General features: G+C 38.3%; 1 long non-coding RNA gene across 1 annotated transcript in view; it reads left to right on the top strand.

Moving 5' to 3' along the window:
- The first annotated feature begins 6,251 nt into the window (after positions 1-6,251).
- The window catches only part of LOC139029704 (uncharacterized), a 134,197-nt gene continuing 117,952 nt past the window's right edge, over positions 6,252-22,496 (top strand). Inside the window, exons 1-2 of the long non-coding RNA XR_011481918.1 lie at positions 6,252-12,820; positions 13,035-13,136. This is a non-coding gene — a long non-coding RNA (uncharacterized lncRNA). The remainder of the gene's footprint in view (positions 12,821-13,034; positions 13,137-22,496) is intronic.

Below are 22,496 nucleotides of genomic sequence, written 5' to 3'. Positions count from 1 at the left end.
ACCTTGAGACATTTTTTTATCTTAATAATCAATTAAAAAGTGTAATTCCCTTGCTAAGGCTAGGGATGGGGCATTCTCCATCCCCCTTCTGATGCCTATGTCAGAAGGTTTCTCTCTCCCTTTTTCACTTTAATATAACTCTGCTACACAAGAGCTCTTGAGTGATCAAGTCTGGTCCCTAGTCCTGAAGCTAAATATTCTCTGGAGATGACGAATCCAACATCGTTCACCATTACAAATGATATTTGTAAGGCCTACTCAGACAACCATTTTACCTTTTTGTATTTCTTTTTCTTAAGATGGTTTTGATCACTGCTTCCTGTACAATGCCACAAATCTCCATCCATAGTTCTTCGGGCACTCTGTCTATCAGATCTAATCTCTTGACTCTACTTGTCACTTCCACTGTATAATCATAAGGGATTTGATTTAGATCATACCTGGATGGTCTAGTGGTTTTCCCTATGTTCTTCAATTTCAGTCTGAATTTAGCGATAAGGACTTCATGATCTGAGCCACAGTCAGCTCCCAGTCTTGTTTCTGATGACTGTATAGAGCTTCTTCATCTTTGGCTGCAAAGAATATAACCAATCTGATTTTTGTATTGACCATCTGGTGATGTATATTTGTAGAGTCTTCTCTTGTGTTGTTGGAAGAGGGTGTTTGCTATGACCAGTGCATTCTCTTGGCAAAACTCTGTTAGCCTTTGCCCTGCTTCATTTTGTACTCTAAGGCCAAATTTGCCTGTTACTCCAGATATCTCTTGATTTCCTACTTTTGCATTCCACTCCTATTATAATGAAAAGGACATCTTTTTGGGGCTGTTAGTTCTAGAAAGTCTTGTAGGTCTTCATAGAACCATTCAACTTCAGCCTCCTCAGCATTACTGGTTGGGGCATAGACTTGGATTACCATGATATTGAATGGTTTGCCTTGGAAATGAACAGAGATCATTCTGTCATTTTTGAGATTGCACCCAAGTACTGCATTTCAAACTCTTTTGCTGATTATGAGAGCTTCTCCATTTCTTCTAAGGGATTCTTGCCCATGGTAGTAGATATAATGCTCATCTGAGTTAAATTCACCCATCCCAGTCCATTTTAGTTTGCTGATTCCTAAAATGTCAATGTTCACTCTTGCCATCTCCTGTTTGACCACTTCCAATTTACCTTGATTCATGGACCTAACATTCCAGGTTCCTATGCAATATTGTTCTTTACAACATCAGACTTTACTTCCATCATCAGTCATATCCACAACTGGGTGCTGTTTTTACTTTGGCCCTGTCTCTTCATTTTTTTCTGGAGATATTTCTCCACTCCTCTCCAATAGCATATTGGGCACATACAGACCAGGGGAGTTCATCTTTCAGTGTCATATCTTTTTGCTTCTTCATACTGTTCATGGAGTTCTCAAGGCAAGAATACTGAAGTGATTTGCCATTCCCTTCTCCAGTGGACCTCATTTTGTCAGAACTCTCCACCATGACCCATCCGTCTTGGGTGACCCTACACAGCATGCCTCATAGTTTCATTGAGCTAAACAAGGCTGTGGTCCATGTGATCAGTTTTATTAGTTTTCTGCGATTGTGGGTCTCATTCTGTCTGCCCTCTGATGGATAAGGGTAAGAGGCTTATGGAAGCTTCCTGATGGGAGAGACTGACTGTGGGGGGAACTGGGTCTTGTTCTGATGGGCGGAGCCTTTCTCAGTAAATCTTTAATCCAATTTTCTATTGATGGACATGGCTGTGTTCCCTCCCTGATGTTTGACCTGAGACCAAACTATGTAGGAGGTAATGAAGATAATGGCGACCTCCTTCAAAAGGTCCCAAACATGCACTGCTGTACTCAGTGCCCCAGACCCCCCTGCAGTAGGCCGCCGCTGACCCACGCCTCCACCGGAGGTCCTGGACACTCTCAGGCAAGTCTGGGTCAGTCTCTTGTGGGGTCCCTGCTCCTTTTACCTGGGTCTTGGTGCAGACCAAGTTTTGCTTGTGCCCTCCAAGAGTCTGTTTCCCCAGTCTTGTGTAAGTTCTGGCAGCTCTATGGCGGGGTTAATGTGACCTCCTCCAAGAGGGTTTATGCCACACCCATGTCTGCTGCTCCCAGAGTCCTTGCCCCTGTGGCAGGCAACTGCTGACCCGTACCTCCACAGGAGACATTCAATCACTCAAAGGCAGGTCTGACTTAGTCTCTGTGGGCTCTCCTTGTGTGCGCAAGGTTTTGTTTGAGCCCTCTGAACATCTCTGGTGAGAATGGGGTTTGATTCTAAATGTGATTTTGCCCCTCCTATCTTGCTGGGGCTTTTCCTTTGTCCTTGAACATGGGGTATGTTTTTGGTGGGATCCAACATTCTCCTGTGGAAGGTTGTTCAGCAGAGAGTTATAATTTTGGAGTTCTTGCAAAAGATGAGCGCACGTCCTTCTTCCCCACCATGTTGTAGAAGATAGATGGCCAAGTAATAGTAGGTGGTTTTTACCATCTTTTTCCTTTCCTTTTTTCTGTACAGTCCATGGAATTCTCCAGGCCAGAATACTGGAGTGGGTAGCCAGTCCCCTTCTCTAGGGGATCTTCCCAACCCAGGGATTGAACACAGGTCTCCCTCATTGCAGGCAGATCCTTTATCAGCTGAGCCACAAGGGAAGTCCAAAAATACTGGAGTGGGTAGCCTATCCCTTCTCCAGGGGATCTCTCCAACCCAGGAATTGAACCAGGGTCTCCTGAATTGCAGGTGGATTCTTTAGCTGAGTGCTCCCAGGGAAGCCCCCTTTTTGGACAACATGCTTGTCCAAATCTGGGAGTTGCAAAGCTACACTGACAGGATCAGGCATCCTAAAAGTAAAAGTGTTACTTGCTCAGTCTTGTCTGACTCTTTGAAACCCCATGGACTGTAGCCCTCCAGGCTACTCTGTCTATGGGATTTTCCAGGCAAGAATACTAGAATGGATTACCATTTCCTTCTCCAGGTGAATCTTCCCAACCCAGGAATCGAACCCAGGTGTCCTGCATTACAGGCAGATTCTTTACCATCTGAGCCACCATCAATAATATAATAAAACATTTCAAGAACTTTTTTAAAAAAATACTTGGACATTGGGACAAGATACATGGAGAACTAAGTTTACCTTCTGTTTCTAACATGATTATGAAATTTATATTGCACACCTCTTGTATAGATATTCCTAGTAGACAAAAATAACATGTTTCACATATATCTACAGGTAAGTTTTCTGTACCATTTTTAAGGGAGAAAATGTTGGGAAAGGGTGGGTTTCTATAAAAAGGGAACAGTTCAAGTATTCTTAAAGGTCAAATTTGATTTTAACACTGGCGTGTCCTCAACCACATATTGTAACAGCATATTGTATGCTGTTAAAGTCATAATGACTCTATATTTGAAAAAGCACACAAAATTATTTGGTCCATGTTAATGCTTTACTATCAGGGCTCATACACATATTGCAAGTCTGTAACCCAGTGATAATTTAAAGCAAAGATATTCTTAACCACCTGAATAAATACCTTATAATTGCCTGGATAAAAATCTTAAATTGCCATTGTGTTTACAATCACGTAAGTGTCAAAAACTATAAATCTGAGCCAATAAGAGAATTGGATCACTCTGAAAAACTTTCCATGAAAAGCATCAAGTGAAATCATTCAGTCATGTCCGACTTTTTGTGATTCCATGGACTGTAAGCTACCAGGCTCCTCCATCCACGGAATTTTCCAGGCAAGAATACTGGAGTGGGTTGCCATTTCCTTCTCCATAGGATCTTCCCAACCCAGGGATCAAAAACCTGGGTCTCCTGCATTGCAGGCAGATGCTCTACCATCTGAGCCACCAGGCAAGCTGGGAAGCCTCAAGGTGCCTTGCAATTTGAATAGGGAAAGAAAATGGGAGAAATAAGTTACTACATGGTGTAGATAAAATGAAATAAAAATCTGTTTAAACCATCATTACCATATTTGTGTTGCTTACAGAAATTTAGCTTCAGCCAAAGTGCCTCATTTATTATAACATGAAATTGTTTAAATTAACCCCAGGTTGATGGCTTGCTAACAGTTGACAAAAGTTCAAGAAACCTTTAGAGAATATCATCACAAGTCTGAGAATTTATTGAGAAGAGAAGACTCTTTGAAGGAGATGGAGTAGAGAATGCCTCGGTGTTTTTTTCCACTCTGTGCCATTCTCCCAGTCCAAGTAAGAAGGGGAATATGGGTGCCCTGCTCTGATCTTTGAGGCACTTTTCAGAATGCAAGACTGGCCTCTTATTTCCTTTAGATGATAGATAAGCTGCAAAAAGCCATACCCGTGTAAGGTTAGAACAGAACACTGGAGATTTCGTCAAAGCTTGGGAATGAAAGGCAATAGGTACTTGTCTCTAGGTAGGATGAATCTGAAGATTAGAAACTGTTTGCAGTGCCCTTGATGGTTGAATTGGGATAGACAGTGTAACAGAAAATCTTGAACAGTCAGAGCTCAATAGTGAGGTAGTGAACTTTTCTACTGAGGGACCAAGTGAACATTCAGAAGTTACTAGGGCTAGGATGATACTGAAGGGAGCTTTCTAAAAGCCCCCGAGGTGTTGTTCATAAGAGTGGGAGCCAGGAGTCCTTTGGAAGAGGCATGATCAGCATCAGGGAATAGCACAGCGTGAAGCAGACAGGAAGGTAATGGTCCTTTCCTTCTAAACACCCTTTGATGTAGGGTAGAAATCATCACAATATTGAAGAGTAATTATCCTCCAATTAAAATAAATAAATTAATTAAAATAAATAAATAAATAAACACCCTTTATCAAGTTCCAGACCCTGAGGAAACAAGCAGCAGAGGTGAGCAGCTCTCTCTGAAAACAGAGAGAACGCAGAGGTGCCACGAAGCAGGGAAAGCTAGAACAGAACGTACTCTTTTCTCTCGGGGAACTACAGTATTGAAGTTCAGGACTAAACTGCAGGAGGAGGCAAACTAACCTAACACCAGTTAATATTTAATCAATCTACATTAAATTATATTGATTAGTGGCAATTTATATAATTAATCTTGACTTAAGATGCTGAAGTTTAGTTTGTAATTGAATATATGCATATGCATATTTCCTTCCAAACTCAGTAAAGAACATTTTTAAATAACTTTTAAATAATTTTGAAATTATGAAAAAGCTGCAAGTACAAATAACTTTTTCCTGAATCATTTTAAAGTAAGTTGATGATGCAACAACCCATCATCCTCAATTACTTTCACAGGCAATTTCTGTCAGTAAGGACTTTTTCTCCATAGCTATCAAAATCTGGGAATAAATAATGAAACATAGCTAGCATCAAATCTTCAGACTCCTTTCAGTTTTTCCAGTTGCCCCAATAATGTCCCTTGTAACAAAAAGATCCAATCCAGGAGCACACCCTACACTTAACTGTCATGTCTCTTTAAAGCTTTTCAATCTGGGAGAGTTTCTCCTTGTCTTTCATGACCTTGAGACTTCTGAAAAGCACAGGCCAGTTCTCCTATAGGATGAGGTACAATTCAGGTTTTCCTCATGCATGTTTGCTCATGATAAAATTCAAGTTATGTACCTTTCACAGGAATAAAACAGAAGTAATACTCTGTTCTTCTCAGCATACTCCATCAGGTGGTACTTGGTTTTACTTTTCCACATTACTAGGATATAAATTTGACTAAGGTTGTATGGGACTTTCTAGTATTTAAAATAGGATCATTTTAATACCTGAAAGTGACTGGAATAACGATGTTCAGTGTGCTATTAAGGGTTAAGAAAGAAAAGCCCACGTGTTTAAAAGCACTAATGAGTTTGAGGGAGAATGGAAACATTTGCTGTCCACTTGAAACTATCACAGCATTGTCAATCACCTGTACTTCCACAAAAAATAAAGACTTAAAGTAAATAAATAAATAAAAGCCATAGTGAAAGTTAGAGTGAAGGCATTATCACTTTGTATTCCATAGAATCAAATGAAATAAATCATGGCAAATCAAAGCAATTAAAGCCAAAAGGAGGAAATACTTACTTTGGTTTAATTTTAAATTTTTATCAGTATTAAAGATTTATATCTGGTTTATATTTTGTTTATGGGTATACTTGTTTGAATAATGTTAGTAACATTATAAGCAAATTAATTTTAAATACTGAGAACCTTAGGGGTCCATGCATAACCCAAGTTTAGGGGAATTAGTAGAAACAGTGAATTATTAAAATCCATTCATGTTACATACAACAAAATGGTACACTCTAGAAAGGTTTGGTGATTAAAGTTTTCTAGTGGCAGATCCAGAAACCAGATAAAATGTCATAGCTCAAAACCTTGTTCTCATTCTCCCAAAGACAAACTGCCAGGTGTGCTAAACTACCTCTTCACTCTTCCTCCAAAGGTTGGGATAGGTAGTAATAATCAAATTAGTAAATTTCAAGCACATACTATGTGCCTACGAATTGTGTATCATTTCTTTTCCTTTTGACAGCAACCCTATGAAAGAGATTTTATAGGTATCTTAATTTAAAATATAAGGAAACTGAGGAGTGAAAGTCTAAAGGACATTTCCCCAAGGCTAAATGATTTCTAAGTGGTGAATTCAGTATAGGAACAAGCAGCCAAACATCAGCTGAAGTTCTTAACTGCCAGACTGCACTGCCCTGCAGCCTGTCCTCTTGAAGTCTACTCAGGTAGTTCTTAATTATTGTGTCTTATTGTTTTTTACTTCTCTCTCTCTTAAGTATAAACACCTCAAGGATAAGAATTATTTTGCATTTCTTTTTATCACATGTCTAACTAATATGATATTGGACACAAGGAAAGAATCAGCAAATACTGCACCTGAAAAAATTAAGTCAAAATATTGCATGAAGGGAGGAAGAAAGAATGCTAAATGCAAAAATCCAAATGAAGCTAGGTGTTAGATAATGAAAGTCTGACCACAATAACAAGAGTCTTTAGTTTGTGAATAAATTTGAAGGGCCAAAGAAATGTTAAAGTTTCTAAATACTCTTTAAGAGATCAATGAGGGCCTAATCAGAAGATGAGATATTAAACTCCATAAAACATATTCAGAAACAATGGCATTAAGAGGAAAACAAGATGAAGAAAAAAAAGAAAAAAGACAACATGGATGAAGTAGGAGATGGTGAAATGACTTGACAGCAGGATTAGGAATTAAGTATAATGACTGAATTTTCATTGTTCAGAATCAATTTGGAGGAAGGCTGAATAGGTCTGAGGACTTGTGGCCAGGATTCAGACTACATGTAAAGTTATTAGAGTCGTGATGACTGCAACTACAAGATTAAAAGCCTATTGTTATAAAAACTTGAATTTGGTGATATAATGAGTCAAAATGGACAGCCAGATCGGCAATTTTATCTCAACTGATCTAATTGGTTGGTTTATTAAACTGACTCAAAAAGTTTATTTAAGAAACGTGAATGCACACAAATATAGTCAGAATTAACCAATCCAAGAGCTGGTATTTAGAATGTATCTATGGATTAGCATATCTGTTAACAGATATTAGCATATCTGTTAAATTAACATTTGGAGGAATCTGCAGCTTTCAGCAGATGTTTGACTACTGGCAATAAATAATTATATCACTCCTAAACATTCTGTACAGTCACAGCTTTACTTAACTGATAATATAAAGACTACATCATGGATGAAAGAATAATGATTACAGTCTAGTAAAACTCTGGCTCAAAAGCAAATTTTAAAACACCCAGTGTAAATGCCTACCAGCACACAGTGTGGAAGGGCACTGAATCCTGTTCCACATAGCACTGCTAATGCAGCTGAAAGGAGGAAACAGGCTGAGTTTTTTTAAAGATAAAAAGATGAAAATAAAAAAGAAAGCAGGTCACATAAACTGAAATGGTCCACAGAGGAGCCTGTCACAGAACACATGAAGTCTGGCTGTGAAAATAAAAGCCTCTGACAATTCTGACTAAATCTAAAAACAAAATAACATAGGAAAATACACTCTACATTATTAGATGGCAAAGAGCAGATCCTTGAGAAAGAGCAGAGGGCCATGCTTTCTGCAGCGGGATTGCTGAGCCAGCAGTTTGCAGGTGTGGGTTAGGGGCAAGGGAAATAGCTGCCTGACCACTCGTCGAGGCTCAAGCAGCTGCAGCAGCAGATTTCAGGACCTTGTTCCAGTGGCTTTGTTTGCGGGAGAAAATGAATCAGTGAGGATAGTCAGAGACAGGGATTTAATGTGAAGCTTGGTCAAATCCACGGACACTTCTCCAAAAGTGAAAAAATTTTCACATTGGAGAATAAATTTCAACATTCTTTATTTCTTAGGGTAGAAAAACAGATCATTATCCCTTCGACACCAATGCATTCAGTAGAAATACAAAGATTTGTTTTTGTATTAAAGATATATGAGAGTGTGTGTTGTTTATCCTTTGGAAGAAACTGCCTTTGATGACAAGGTCTGTGCTTTTCTTTTAGTTTGATGAGAGCTCAGGCATTGGCATGGACAGGTAGCTTCTATAAATATTTGAGTGATTCCCCTGGTCCTTGAATTTTTGCCACCGGATGAAAAGGAAATATTGATGCCTAGTGTTCTCCCCCAGAAGTCCCTGAAAGGCAATGGCTCCTCAGAAGTCTGTCTGGCTTTGACATAAAGCTTCACGTCTCTGTTTTTCAGCACTGAAAGCAGAATGTGAAAACACTGAAGGGAGGACAGGGCCATCATTCCTACATTGTCAATTCATGAGCTACCAATAGGGCAAGCAGCACAGAATTTCAGTAGCCTGAAATTCCAACCCCTGACTCCGCAAATCAACCGAGGCGCTTGTGCCTGCTGATGCCAGGTCTAAACTGCTATACGAAGGAAGCAGCTACTTATTTTTGTTTTGATGAAATGGTACACAAATCCAGTTAGCCATATGTGTTTAGCTTTTCTTTTCTGATTTCATTGTCTAGGAGGATTAGGCAGACACAATTGACAAGTAACTAATAATCATCCTAAGATTATTCTTCTTAAATATGTTCAAAATAACACAATATGCCACATTTTTTATATGTGTTCATAAATTTACATAATTTACATAAAGACTCCCACTGCTCAATGATTCTGCAATATGCATTCAATATTATGTTTTCAATATCTTCCTATGTTGATACTTAGCCTGCTTTAAGTGGGGGCAGACTTGACTTTACTGAAAAATAATTGGGTATCATAACTCCAAATCAAACAACAATGGTAGTCAGACACCCGGATTGCAAGGCAAACTTCAAAGTGAGCTGTGCCATTGAAACCTTCCTCAGTGGGATCAGCTGTACTATGAGACTGTTTTCCAAATATAGGACAGAGATGATTTGAGATTTGTCAGCCTTGGAAGACTTGCCACATTTTGCTCCTTCAAACCCATCCATCAGAGTTTAGATACTGTTTTGAATTGGGCCGCATATTGCCCTAAAAATGACTTCCACTCAGCACTCAAACTTCAGAGTTGTTATTTCTAGCTCTAGATTATTCTACAAGCTGTATAATATTCCTCTGTACAAATCTTCCAAAATTTGTTTCTATATTCACACAGTGATGAATAGTTTGAGTTTTCATATATTTTCTTATTACTGTACAAATAATGCTACACTGAAAACTATTGTGTACATTTTCCTACATATAATACCACAGGAATGTGATGACAAAATCAGTCCCCAACTGTCAAAAGACGTTCATGCTAGTTTTTCAGTTAAATACTCAGCTGACATAATGTTTTGCTATAAAATAAGCACCTCCAGAGATCTTTAATATCACAGTTCCACAATATTTGTTCTAAATAAATATCGCAAGTTTCCTTGTTTAAAAGTGTATACGGCTAACTTCTTTTCAAACCATGTATATTCAGTTTTCTCTCTCAAGATCTGTTTCTTATGAGTATATGCATCCCTATCAAGTGGACACCAGAGAAGGCAATGGCAACCCACTCTACTACTCTTGCCTGGAAAATCCATGGACGGAGGAAGCTGGTAGGCTGCAGTCCATGGGGTCGCGAAGAGTCAGACACGACTGAGCAACTTCACTTTCACTTTCACTTTCATGCATTGGAGAAGGAAATGGCAACCCACTCCAGTGTTCTTGCCTGGAGAATCCCAGGGACGGGGGAGCCTGGTGGGCTGCCGTCTGTGGGGTCGCACAGAGTCGGACACGACTGAACTTACTTAGCAGCAGCAGCAGCATCAAATGGACACGAAATCTCTGAATCCATGTCTTTGTATATAGAGAATAGGGGAGTATAAGTCTTGAACTCACTGAGCTACTTTCTTTAATCCTCTAATTTTGGAATGTAAGGAAATGAGATATCGTCATCACCAGAACAAGCTATTAGGCCTTCTTTTTCCTGCACTGCAATTCTTTGAAATAACAAAGTTTTTTTTTTTAAAGTACAGTTCTTTGGTCTTTTCAATATGGAAAATATACTTGATAAAATATACCTGAAATGGAATTTTTGATACTAGTATATGGACATACTCGAATATAGTAACTATTACCAAAGTAGTTAAAGTTTTGGTCTCCTTTATTCTCTCATCATTAGGGAATAAGAGTTTTCGTTTTCCTTCCACTTATATTTCCTCCCAACAATAGGTGTTACACAGTTTTTACCAATCTGAAGCTACAGAAAATTATTTCATTCTAAGTTATTTTGAAAGTTGTTATTAAGAAATCTGGGGCCTCCCTGATGGCTTAGCAGTAAAAGAATCTGTCCTACAATGCAGGAGACACAAGAGACACAAGTTCAATCCCTGGGTTGGGAAGATCTCCTGTAAGAGGGCATGGTAACCCACTCCAGTATTCTTGCTGGAAAATCCCATGGACAAAGGAGCCTGGCGGGCTACAGTCCATAGGGTCACAAAAAGTCAGACACAACTGAAGTGACTGAGCATGCATGCTGGCATTCTTAAATTTAGAGCTCTTTTGCATTTTTATTAGCCATTCAAAGCCTTTACCTATGTTCTCTAGAATGGTTTGTCTTTCTCATTATTTTTTAAGCTATAATATTGTAATAATTTCTATTTGGTCAGGTTTTGAAAATTTTCTAAGATTTAGACATCTAGAAGCCTGGAAGAAGATGTGATATTTCACCTGATATTTTCTACAATACTCATGTAGATGTTGTCTTTGGATTCTAATATTGTATCAGTTTTCTATAGCTATATAGCAAAATATCACAAACTATTGGCTTAGAACAGCACCTATATATCATCTCACAGTTCCGAGGATGAGAAGTCCAATCATGCTTTGCTGGGTTCTCTGCTTTGCATCTCTCAAGGTCAAAGTCAAGGTGTCAGCTGGGTTAAACTGTTATCTGGGTCCTCATGGAAAAAATCCACTTCTAGACTCATTCAGATTTTTGGCAAAACCCAGTTCCTTGAGCCTGCAGGTCTGAGGTCTGCATTTTCTTTCTGGATATCAGCCAGGGACCAGCTTCTGCTGTTAGAGGTTGCCCTCATCCTTTCTCTGTCAACAACCAGCAATGATATGTTGAGTCCTTCTCCCGTGTCAAATATCATTATATTATAGAAATTTTTTATTTATCTTGAATATTTATCTTTTTGTGATCTAGGTAACAAACAATTTGTAAAAACCTCCCACTTGTCTTTGAATTTTGCTGACAGTCTTTTTAATTGTCCATTTTGATGCCATTAAATTTTTTTCCTTTGTGATTTGCATTCCATTGTTGCTATTTATGTTTCTGGGCTGCACTGATATGCTGTAAATTATGCACATTACTGTGTCTTCTTGATCTAATATTTCTTTTACTTCTTTATCCCTATTGCACTTTCACCATAATCCTTACTTGGAGTATTAAATAACTAGTATTAAAATAACTAGTTCACATTTCATTCAGACTTCTTTCTTCTCCTCCTCCTTATCTTTTTTCAAAAGCCTTTCCAGATCGCTGCTTGAATAAACTGCAATCCCCTGCCTCCCTATTGGACTTCCCCAGTGGCTCAGCAGTGGAGAATCTGACTGCAATGCAGGAGGCATGGGTTCAATCCCTAGGTCAGGAAGATCCCCTGGAGGAAGACATGGCAACCCACTCCAGTATTCTTGCCTGAAAAATACAATGGACAGAGGATTTTTGCAGTCCGTGGGGTCGCAAACAGCCGGACATGATTGAAGCTACTAAGTTTGCACGCCTCCCTATCCCTCCTCCTGCTTTACTTTCCCTTTAGCATTTGTCACATCCTCAAATATTGTAGGATTTAATCACTCATTTTGTTTGCTGTCTAGCTACCCTGAGTTAGCGGGTCAAAAATATGCTGAGCAGGTATTTCGTCTGTTTTGTTCCCTCCTTGCTGTATCATCGCACCTGGAAGAGGATCTGACACTTAAAAGTCATGCTATAAATACTTTTTGAATGAATGAATGAATAAACAGTTCTCCGTCCTTTTGTTTTAAATGTACGTCTTGCAGATAATGGTGTCAGTTAATTTTGTTTGTTTGAAGCCCCTTCTGTATTCTTCTATGTGTTGGATGAGGCTGGGAGTCTGCAAATGACACTTCCCAAGATCTCTTGCCAACTGGCTTCCTGTCAAGTTCTGCTAACGGGGGTCCTGATAGGAATTTGTATGGTGGAGGAGGGGAGAACTGCCTCTCATCCTGCATCCCGTCTCTGGCAGAATCTTGAGCGGCGGCGGCAGCGGAAGCCGTGACAGAGCCATGGCGTGGGAGCGCAGCCGCGTGCGACAGCACTGGTTACAGACACAGTGTAGCTCATGGTTCCAGCCCTGCCAAGGAGGCAGCTCTCTGGTGAATCCGGGTCAGGATGTGACATCTCCAGCAGTTCATCAGCAGGTGTAGACTCTTAGACTCCAGCGTAGAAGTGTCAGCAAACTTCTGATCTTTGGATACCACTCTTTCTTCCTTTTTGCTCCTGCTAATCATCGTCTGCATTTTACTCATCCAACATCTACATAACCAATGCCCTGTATTAAATTCCCTGTAAATACTTACATTTTTTTTCCCCCTTTGGAGGGATCTTGACTAATATAGCCATTTCCTTCTCCAGGAGATCTTCCCAGTCCAGGGATTGAACCTGGGTCTCCTGCATTGCCGGCAGATTCTTTACTGTCTAAGCCACCAGCAAAGTCCCTAATACAACAGCATACAGGTAAACGTTACTTCAGATCCAATCTGCGTGTCTCTATCTCTAGACTTTTAAGTTGAACTTACATTTACCAAAATTACTCCTATAATGGGATTTGTCTGTGTAATGCTTAGTGTTCTGTATTACTATATTTTTATTGTTCCCTTTTTTCTCCTTTCCTTCTTTATATTAGAAAGCTTGATTTTTTTTTAAAGTTGGTTGAAAGTTTTATATTTCACGGTTTCTAAAATGCATGTGTTTCATGATACCTAAAATACATGAATTTGGTGATGTAATATCTTGAAATCAGGAAAGATCTGAAGTCAGTACTGTTTTATGACCCCTGTTGGCCAGGCAGTAGTCATGACATAGCAGTCATTCACTGAGCCTTCAGGAAATGTCAAAAGAGCCAGCATCATAGCTTGTAGATTAGGGGCCATGAGTTTGGAAGAAAACCGAAGAGAAAATAGTGGAGAAAATAATATATTTAACCCTTGGGAACCAAAAGATACTGGAAAAGATGTTGATGTGGGTGATGAATTGGACATATTTAGCAGCATTCCTCAGGAGAAGTCTAAAGTAGGCCTGTTCTACAAAGAATACACAGTAGCTTCTATAAATTCATTTTTAAAATATTTCATCACCACTTTTCATAGCACAGAGGATTATTTTGTGTGGAAAACACAAACATTAATGCCTAAAAAGTCATTTAGAAGAGTTGGACTCAGTACGAAGAAATTTTAGGCATATACTTACCAGTATTATTTTGGTTTTTCTTTTTGTAGTTTTATGAGAATGATAGGTCTAAAAGAGCTCTTTCAATCTGAAAAAAAAAAAAAAATCTAAATAAGAATGCATTGTGTCTTGACTGGCAGTCTCTTTTCATAGTTGGCAGCATTTTTTCTTTCATAGCGGTAAATGAAATAATGGTGTATTTTACAATTGATGGTGTCTTGAATTTTATATAAAATAGCAGACATACTGTTTTTGTCTTTATGTGATTATTTCTAACTAAAGCCCAGCTTTGCATTTATTTTTGTCTCAACTTCTAAGTTCATTAATATTTTTGTATTTTCCTTAAATTATTCTCAGCCCCCACTTATGTCCAACAGCCCAAGTTATATTAGAATCACTTGAAATTTTAATTCTGGGTCTGTTTGTTATTGCTATTGCTTACTAAGGCAATAACAACACTTGCTAAGCCCTTACCCCATAGTGTCTCTTCATCTTATATTCATTCCTCTTTTTCCTGGAAGTCTTTCTGTAAGAGGAATTTCAAAGGTAGTCTTTGTGTGGTAAATTTTCTGAGGTTCATTTATCTAAACCTCAGAAAATAAAGATATTTCACCTTCATAGCTAAATGTTATTTATTTGAAAAACATCAATATTCAAAGCTCTTCATTTTTTTCTCAATCCATCTGGAAATAACTTTTCCCCATACCACTCGTTAATTAAATGAAGGTGTCCCTTCAGAATGGCTTGTAATGCTTCCATTTTTTATACTTCAGGTGGCACAGAGGTAAAGAACCCCACCTGCCAACGCAGGCGGCATAAGAGATGTAGGTTCACTTCCTGGGTGAGGAAGAGCCCCTGGAGGACAAAATGGCAACCAACTGCAGTATTCTTGCTTGGGAAATCCCACGGACAGAGAACCCAGGTGGGCTATAGTTCACTGGGTCACCAAGAATTGGACACGCCTGAGCACACACACACAATTCAGACATACATCACTGCATTTTCCATTCCAGTTTCTGCACATTATTTTGTCAGTACCACCCTGTTGATTGCCAGAGCTCTAATGGAGTGACATCTTAGGTGAAGTGGCATAGAAAGATGCCAATTACCAGGCCTAAGTCATTTCGCCCTCTCTTACAACCATCCCTACCTTTATTTGTGGAGACGATGTCCTAAACTACAGGTAGCTAAACTCTACAATATCCTGCAAGAGGTAAGACTAAAACAATGAAAAAGCTAAAGGGCTTATCTGTGTCTTCCCCTAACAGGAGGGAGTCCATAAATAAAATGGACATAAAAGGAAGCAAACTTTGAGGGTGGGGGTGATAGCTGTATGTGGACAAGGTGATTTGTGCCTCGATTGTCCCCATCCCTAGAAGAATTTCCCTTGAGGTCTGAGACAGAAGAATAATGAATTCTTCTCATCTGAAGTTATCATGAAGACTAGTGCTTACCCAACTTATGCAAAAGAAAACAAAGGCCAAATGAGCAACTACCATTATGTATATCATACACACAAAAGGACATACTCACACATCTGTAACACAATGTAACTGTTGTTGTTTAGTTCCTCAGTCGTGTCCAACTCTTTGTGGCCCCGTGGACTACAGCAGGCCAGGCTTCCCTGTCTTTCATCAATTTCCGGAGCTTGCTAAAAATCATGTCCATTGAGTCGGTGATGCCATCCAGCCATCTCATCCTCTGTCATCCCCTTCTCCTCCTGCCTTCAATCTTTTCCAACATCAACGTCTTTTTCAAGGAGCCAGTTCTTTTTCAAGGAGTCAGGATGACTGCTATCCAAAAGTCTACAAGCAATAAAATGCTGGAGAGGGTGTGGAGAAAAGGGAACCCTCTTACACTGTTGGTAGGAATGCAAACTAGTACAGCCACTATGGAGAACAGTGTGGAAATTTCTTAAAAAACTGGAAATAGAACTGCCATATGACCCAGCAATCCCACTTCTGGGCATATACACCGAAGAAACCAGATCTAAAAGAGACACGTGCACCCCAATGTTCATTGCAGCACTGTTTATAATAGCCAGGACATGGAAGCAACCTAGATGCCCATCAGCAGACGAATGGACAAGGAAGCTGTGGTACACATACACCATGGGATATTACTCAGCCGTTAAAAGGAATTCATTTGAATCAGTTCTAATGAGATGGATGAAACTGGAGCCCATTATACAGAGTGAAGTAAGCCAGAAAGATAAAGACCAATACAGTATACTAATGCATATATATGGAATTTAGAAAGATGGTAACAATAACCCTGTATGCAAAACAGAAAAAGAGACACAGATGTACAGAACAGACTTTTGGACTCTGTGAGAGAAGGCGAGGGTGGGATGTTCTGAGAGAATAGCATCGAAAACATGTATATTATCAAGGGTGAAACAGATCAGCAGCCCAGGTTGGATGCATGAGACAAGTGCTCAGGGCTGGTGCACTGCGAAGACCCAGAGGGATCGAGTGGAGGGGGAGGTGGGAGGGGGGATCGGGATGGGGAACACATGTAAATCCATGGCTGATTCATGTCAAAGTATGACAAAAACCACTACAATATTGTAAAGTAATTAGCCTCCAACTAATAAAAATAAATGGGAAAAAAATTAATGTTCTTAAATGACATATTCTTTACATGTTTTCTTTTGAATTATTTATCTATTATTTAATTATTTATCTATTATTTAACATTTATGTTCAAGAATTTTAGAACAAACATTTATTTTTATCAAAAAGAATATGTGCTAAAATATCCATATTGGGCCATGGCATATATACAAACACACACACACACACACACACACTCTTTATAGCACTAACTCTGGCTATGACGGAGGTTCCACTTTCTACCTCTTTATAATCATTTATGTCCATATCAGTCAAAACACCTGTGAAGAACTTAGTTTTCATGAGTGATGACGTCACAAATCAAAATAATGTTCCAGTTGGAAATAGAAAAATATTTAATTCATATGTGTTAAAACTAGGCAGGAAATGAATCTGAGGAGGAACTTTGTATAAGTCAAATTAAGTATATAATGTTTAGAATGCTTAAAACAACTGATAGATGGAACAATATATTATTAATAATTAGTCAAAAATTATTGTTAATTACATAAAAGTTCTTAAAGTTCCTCTGTTTCACAGTGGGAATTGATGTTAAATTCTGATGCTTCATCTTAACAAAAGTTAAAATGCAATATAATATGAAGGTGAAGTGAAAGTCACTCAGTCTTGTCTGATGCTTTGCAACCCCATGGACTATAGCCCTCTGTCCATGGAATTCTGAAGGCAAGGATACTGGAGTGGATTGCCATTTCCTTCTCCAGGGGATCTTCTCAACCCAGGGATTAAACCCAGGTCTTCTGTATTGCAGGTGAACTCTTTACTTTCTGAGCCACCAGTCTTATCAATTAAATATGAGATTTAAATTTTCTTTCAACAATGCAAATGAAATCTGAGTTCATTATTTTTCCATCACACAGAAGTTCTCTCTTTCCCAATGTTTTTCAAGCTTAGCAGATAATTAACATGAATGAAAAAAATCTACATTTTATTTGGTTATAAAATTTATTGATCAACTGGAATTTTAGAAAGTATTTTTCTACTTGGAAAACGACGCAGCACATATTTCTGAAATTACATTATGCAAAGCAAACCATCATCTTCTATTTTTGAAGGAGATAGAGACATAGCAAAGGGAAGGTGGGAAGAATGTGAACAACAGATATTATGAGTATATGTCTTCATAGAGTGCTTCTGGGATTATTCCTACTACACAGTATTTTTCTAGTGTCAGGTGCTAAAAGTGGGCTATGTCATTGAATTCAAAATGTTATGAGATAGGTACCAATTTTATTCCCATTCAGATATGAAGGGAGTAAGGCACAGAGATAAGCAGCTTGCTTGAGGTCAGCCAGCTGATGAATGATGGAGCCCAGAGTTTCGGCCCAGACAGTTTGAACCTAGGCTTCTTAGCTGTACTTGGTACCACTTCTTTGCAAGGACTTACGCTCCCCAGTGACACTGTGGTTTTACATCGTGACAAGCCGCAGACTGATGTGCTGCCGCTGAGACTGACCGATCCTCAGCCCCTCTGACTTTAGCCTTCCTCACACTGGTACCAACAGGTGCAGCTCTTGGATGATCTGAACACCTAAAGTAATTAGTCAAGATTTTGGTTGTTTGTTGGGGGAATCATTGAAAGGGCAGAACCTTGACTTGCTTGTTAAAGCACACGGGTGAAAAGATTTCATAGAAAAAAGGACTCAGTTGGGAAAAGGACGATTTCTGAGTTTACTTGACATTACCTAGACCAGAGCAATTTTTTTTTTAATTTTTAAAAATTCAACATTTTAAAAACTGAATTGAGACAATAATAATACTTTGATAAGAAAAAGACAAATTTATCTGGGGCAGTCCCTGGGTCAGGAAGATCCCCTGGAGGAAAGCATGGCAATCCACTCCAGTATTCTTGCCTGGGAAATCCTGTGGACAGAGGAGCTTGGCAGGCTACGGTCCACAGGCTCTCAGAGAGTCAGGGACAACTGAAGGGACTTAGCATGCAACGTGAGATGACAGCTTACCTCAAATGTTCATCCTCTAAATGAATACCATACACCAAACTTTGCCAGGTTTGTTTTTTCCTCACAGAAACTCATTTTTTCTAAACACAAGCATTGGTGATTTAACTGGGCTGCCCTGGTGCCACAGGTGGTAAAGAATCCGCCTGCAGTGTGGAAGACCTGGGGTCAATCCCTGGGCTGGGAAGATCCTCTGGAGGAGGGCATGGCAACCCACTCTAATATTTTTGCCTGGAAAATTCCCATGGACAGAGGAGTCTGGTGGGCTACAGCCCATGGGGTCAGAAACAGTGAGAAATGACTGGGCATCTGAGCCCAGCGCATTGATTTAACTAACTCTTAAATTCAAAGTGTGCCTTTTTCCAGATAATCTTATAGTAAATGTCTCAGTTAGCTTATAACCTTTGACCACACAATAAGCATAGCACCACAAGATATTAAAATAAAATTTAGTTAGCCAGTCCCATATTCATAAATTCATAGTCATGATAGGCAACATCTTACACATTCTGAAACTTTATAGTTTACAGGGAAATTTTTAAAATTTTCTAGTACCTTTTGCAAATTTTAGTTGAACATTTCCCTGCTATTTGGCATTATTAATTGATAAAAACCAAGCCACTTCAAGAGAATTGAGAGATAACATTTATTTTATCTTACCTTTAATCTTTCATCCAAAGGATCTACCTATTATTCTCATAACACTAAATTATAAATATGATAAGGCTTATTAAAGAAGCATACACTAAATATTCCAATTTCAGATGTATGTAAAAAATATAAGATGTGTCTCTGCTTCATTTGAGTGAAATGACAGGCATCTTGTGCAGCACAGTGAGCAAATTATTATTTCTGAATTGTACATCAACCCAAATCTCCTAAAAGCTCTTTCTTATACCAGCTGCTAAATGATTAATAGTGTTGCATTGATAATTTTCACAAAGACACTGCTGAATAAGAGAACACTGTGTCCAAGAAAATGAGTTTGAGGTTCAGGGAAACAAAACACTTTTTCATAGTTTTAAAAGAAACAGCATTGAGTTATATAGACTCCCTATCAGTTTCTCAATATAAATGGGTCTGTGCCTATCCCAGTCTTCTTCAATAGAATATGAGTTAGGAAGTTTGTTTTAAGTACTTGGCATCTGTAACACATAATAAATATATTAATATCATGTATTAATATTAGTATAAATTATATAAATATATTCCATAACTTGAAATTATATTATAAAATGTTTATATTATGTATATTTTCAATGCTCAGCATATAAAATATACACAGTTATATGTGCTGAGTACTGAAAAATAGATATATACATACACATACATACGCACATACCTTAGACCAATGACTTTAAAACAGATCATGATTCACTTTATGGCTTTTAATGTACTCGCTTTCCACCTCTGCTACTCTTAGCAAGACTGTCTGTGGTGGGAAAAACATGGATATTCAAGGCATAAAAACCTGGGTGTAAAACAGAGCTTCACCACTTATCAGTCAAGTGATCTTTACATCATTAAATTGTGAACGGTCAGCTTTCTAAACTGAGAAATGACAAAAATTATACCAACCTCATTAGATTGAAAGAGGATGAAATCAAGTCTCTACATTTTGCAGTCAGTGATATAAAATGAAGTCACTTTCTATAATTCTCCAATTCTAATTACTCTAGACATCTTCTCTGAGATATTTGCATTTTCAAAAACTTATTTGGTTCAGGTAATACACAGAATCCCATGCTGTACATATATTTGCCATTGTAATCTACAGCAGACATATTAGCAAATCAAATCTGGGAGAAAATATTTGCAAAACATATACCTGATAAAGGATTTTTATCCAAAATATACAAAGGATGCTTGAATCTCAACACTAAGAAAACAAACACAATTTTTTAAATATACTTGATATCTGAAGACACTTCACTGAAGAAAATATACCAATCACTTGCCCATGCGCTAAGAAACCACTATACACCTATTAGAATAAGTAATATTCCCATAACTTTCAGTAACAGTTGCTGGCAGAGAAACTGTTGCTATTTTAATTTGCTCAGCATCATGTGTCTTTAATCAAATGCAAATTAAAACAGCAATGAGATAGTGTTACACATCTGTTGGAATGCTTGATACCCAAAAAGTTGACAATGCCAATTACTGGCAAGAATGAGGAGCAATAGAAACTTTCCTTCATTGTCGGTGGGAATACAAAATGGTGCAACCTCTTTAAAAACTGTTTGGCAGTTTCTTACAGTCTAAATATAGTTTTAACATAAAATCTACCAATAATTCTGCTGGGCATTTGCTAAACTGATTTGAAATTGTATGTCCACACATAAACCTGCACACAAACTTTACAGCAGCTTTGTTCATAATTACCAAAAACTGTAAGTGAATGGATTAACAACCTATGGTATAGCCATAAAATGGAATACTATTCAGTAATAGAAATGATGAGCTATCAAGATGCACAAAGACATGAATGAATCATAAATGAATGTTGCCAAGTGAAAGCCTGACTGAAAGGTTGCTAATACAGAAATCCACTTATTTGACTTTCTGGAAAGGCCAAAAGTAAGAAGATGGTAAACAGTCACTGGCAGAGGTTGGCAGGTGGGAACAGTGTTCAGTAGTTGAAGGACTGCTTGAGCTGAATTCCCTACTTTTTTTTTTTTTTTTCGGCCATGCTACTTATGGAATCTTAGTTCCCCAACCAGGGATTGAACAACAGTGTCACTGCCCTCAGCAGTGACAGGGCAGAGTCCCAACCACTGGACAACCAGGGAATTCCCAATGGTAGTTTGTTAATTGTGAAATACATACCTAATATAAGATTCTAATAATAGGAAAAATTAGGTATAGTGTGTAATAGAACTCTCAGTATTATATTAGCAACTTGTGAAATGAAAAAAGTGAAAGTGTTGGTTGCTCAGTTGTGTCCGACTCTTTACAACCCCATGAACTATAGCCTGACAGACTCCTCTCTCCATGTAATTCTCCAGGCAAGAATACTGGAGTGGGTTGCCATTTCCTTCCCCAAGGGATCTTCCCCACCCAGGGATCGAACCCATTTCTCTGCTGAGCATCAGAAAGCAACACAACACTGTAAATTCCCTATACTTCCATAAAATGTGTGCTGTGCGTAGTCACCCAGTCGTGTCCGACTCCTTGTGACCCCACAGACTGTAGCCCACCAGGTTCCTCTGTCCATGGGGATTCTCCAGGCAAGAACACGAGTGGGTTGCCATGCCCTCCTCCAGGGGATCTTCCCAACCCAGGGATCGAACCCCAGGTCTCCCACACTGTGGGTGGATTCTCTACCATCTGAGCCACCAGGGAAGCCCACTTCAATAAAATAAACATTTTTAAGAAATCAACTAAACTTTAATAAAAAGTATATTAAAAAAGAGATGAGTAGCCTTTAAGATCAAACTGTTTTTCTTCTGAAATTATCATTTTTATCAGGTTTTCAATGATACATTTATTTTACTTTGAAATTTTAAATAGCATTCAAGAAAATGAAAAAATGTTAAGGAAAAGTAGAGTAGATTTTTTAAAAAGATTTTAAAAGCACTGATCTACAACATACACAACACTTCTACTGGATGCTGTAAAAATATAGAATGATGGTTTTGTTCTGAATCTGCTTAGAGTCCAATAGCGATGTAAATAAGTAAATGGTTAAAAAAGCATAAACTGAAAAATGATCAGTTATTTTACCAGAGGGTCAAATCCAATTGCTAAAAATGGAATTATTGCTTAAGCCAATATCTGATACTATCATGACTGTAAAATCCAGTCTTGACTTGCCAAATATAACAAGAACATCACAAATATAACAAGATGAAAAGGATTTGCAATTTCTCATAAGAAAAGAGTAATTTTTAAGGTTTAAATTTCACTTTTCTAAAGAGAATACCTATCTCAGCACATAGAGAAGCAACAATATTCAGCAAAACCATGTTTTAAAACATTTCATTATAACAGAAATTTAGTTCTACTACTGTTGAAACTATTTCTACGCATTAGACAATAAAGAGCACTTGCATTCT

Source organism: Odocoileus virginianus, chromosome 19, assembly GCF_023699985.2.
Source record: "Odocoileus virginianus isolate 20LAN1187 ecotype Illinois chromosome 19, Ovbor_1.2, whole genome shotgun sequence".
Taxonomy (NCBI): Eukaryota; Metazoa; Chordata; class Mammalia; order Artiodactyla; family Cervidae; genus Odocoileus; species Odocoileus virginianus.
This window is presented reverse-complemented; position numbering and strand designations above follow the sequence as displayed.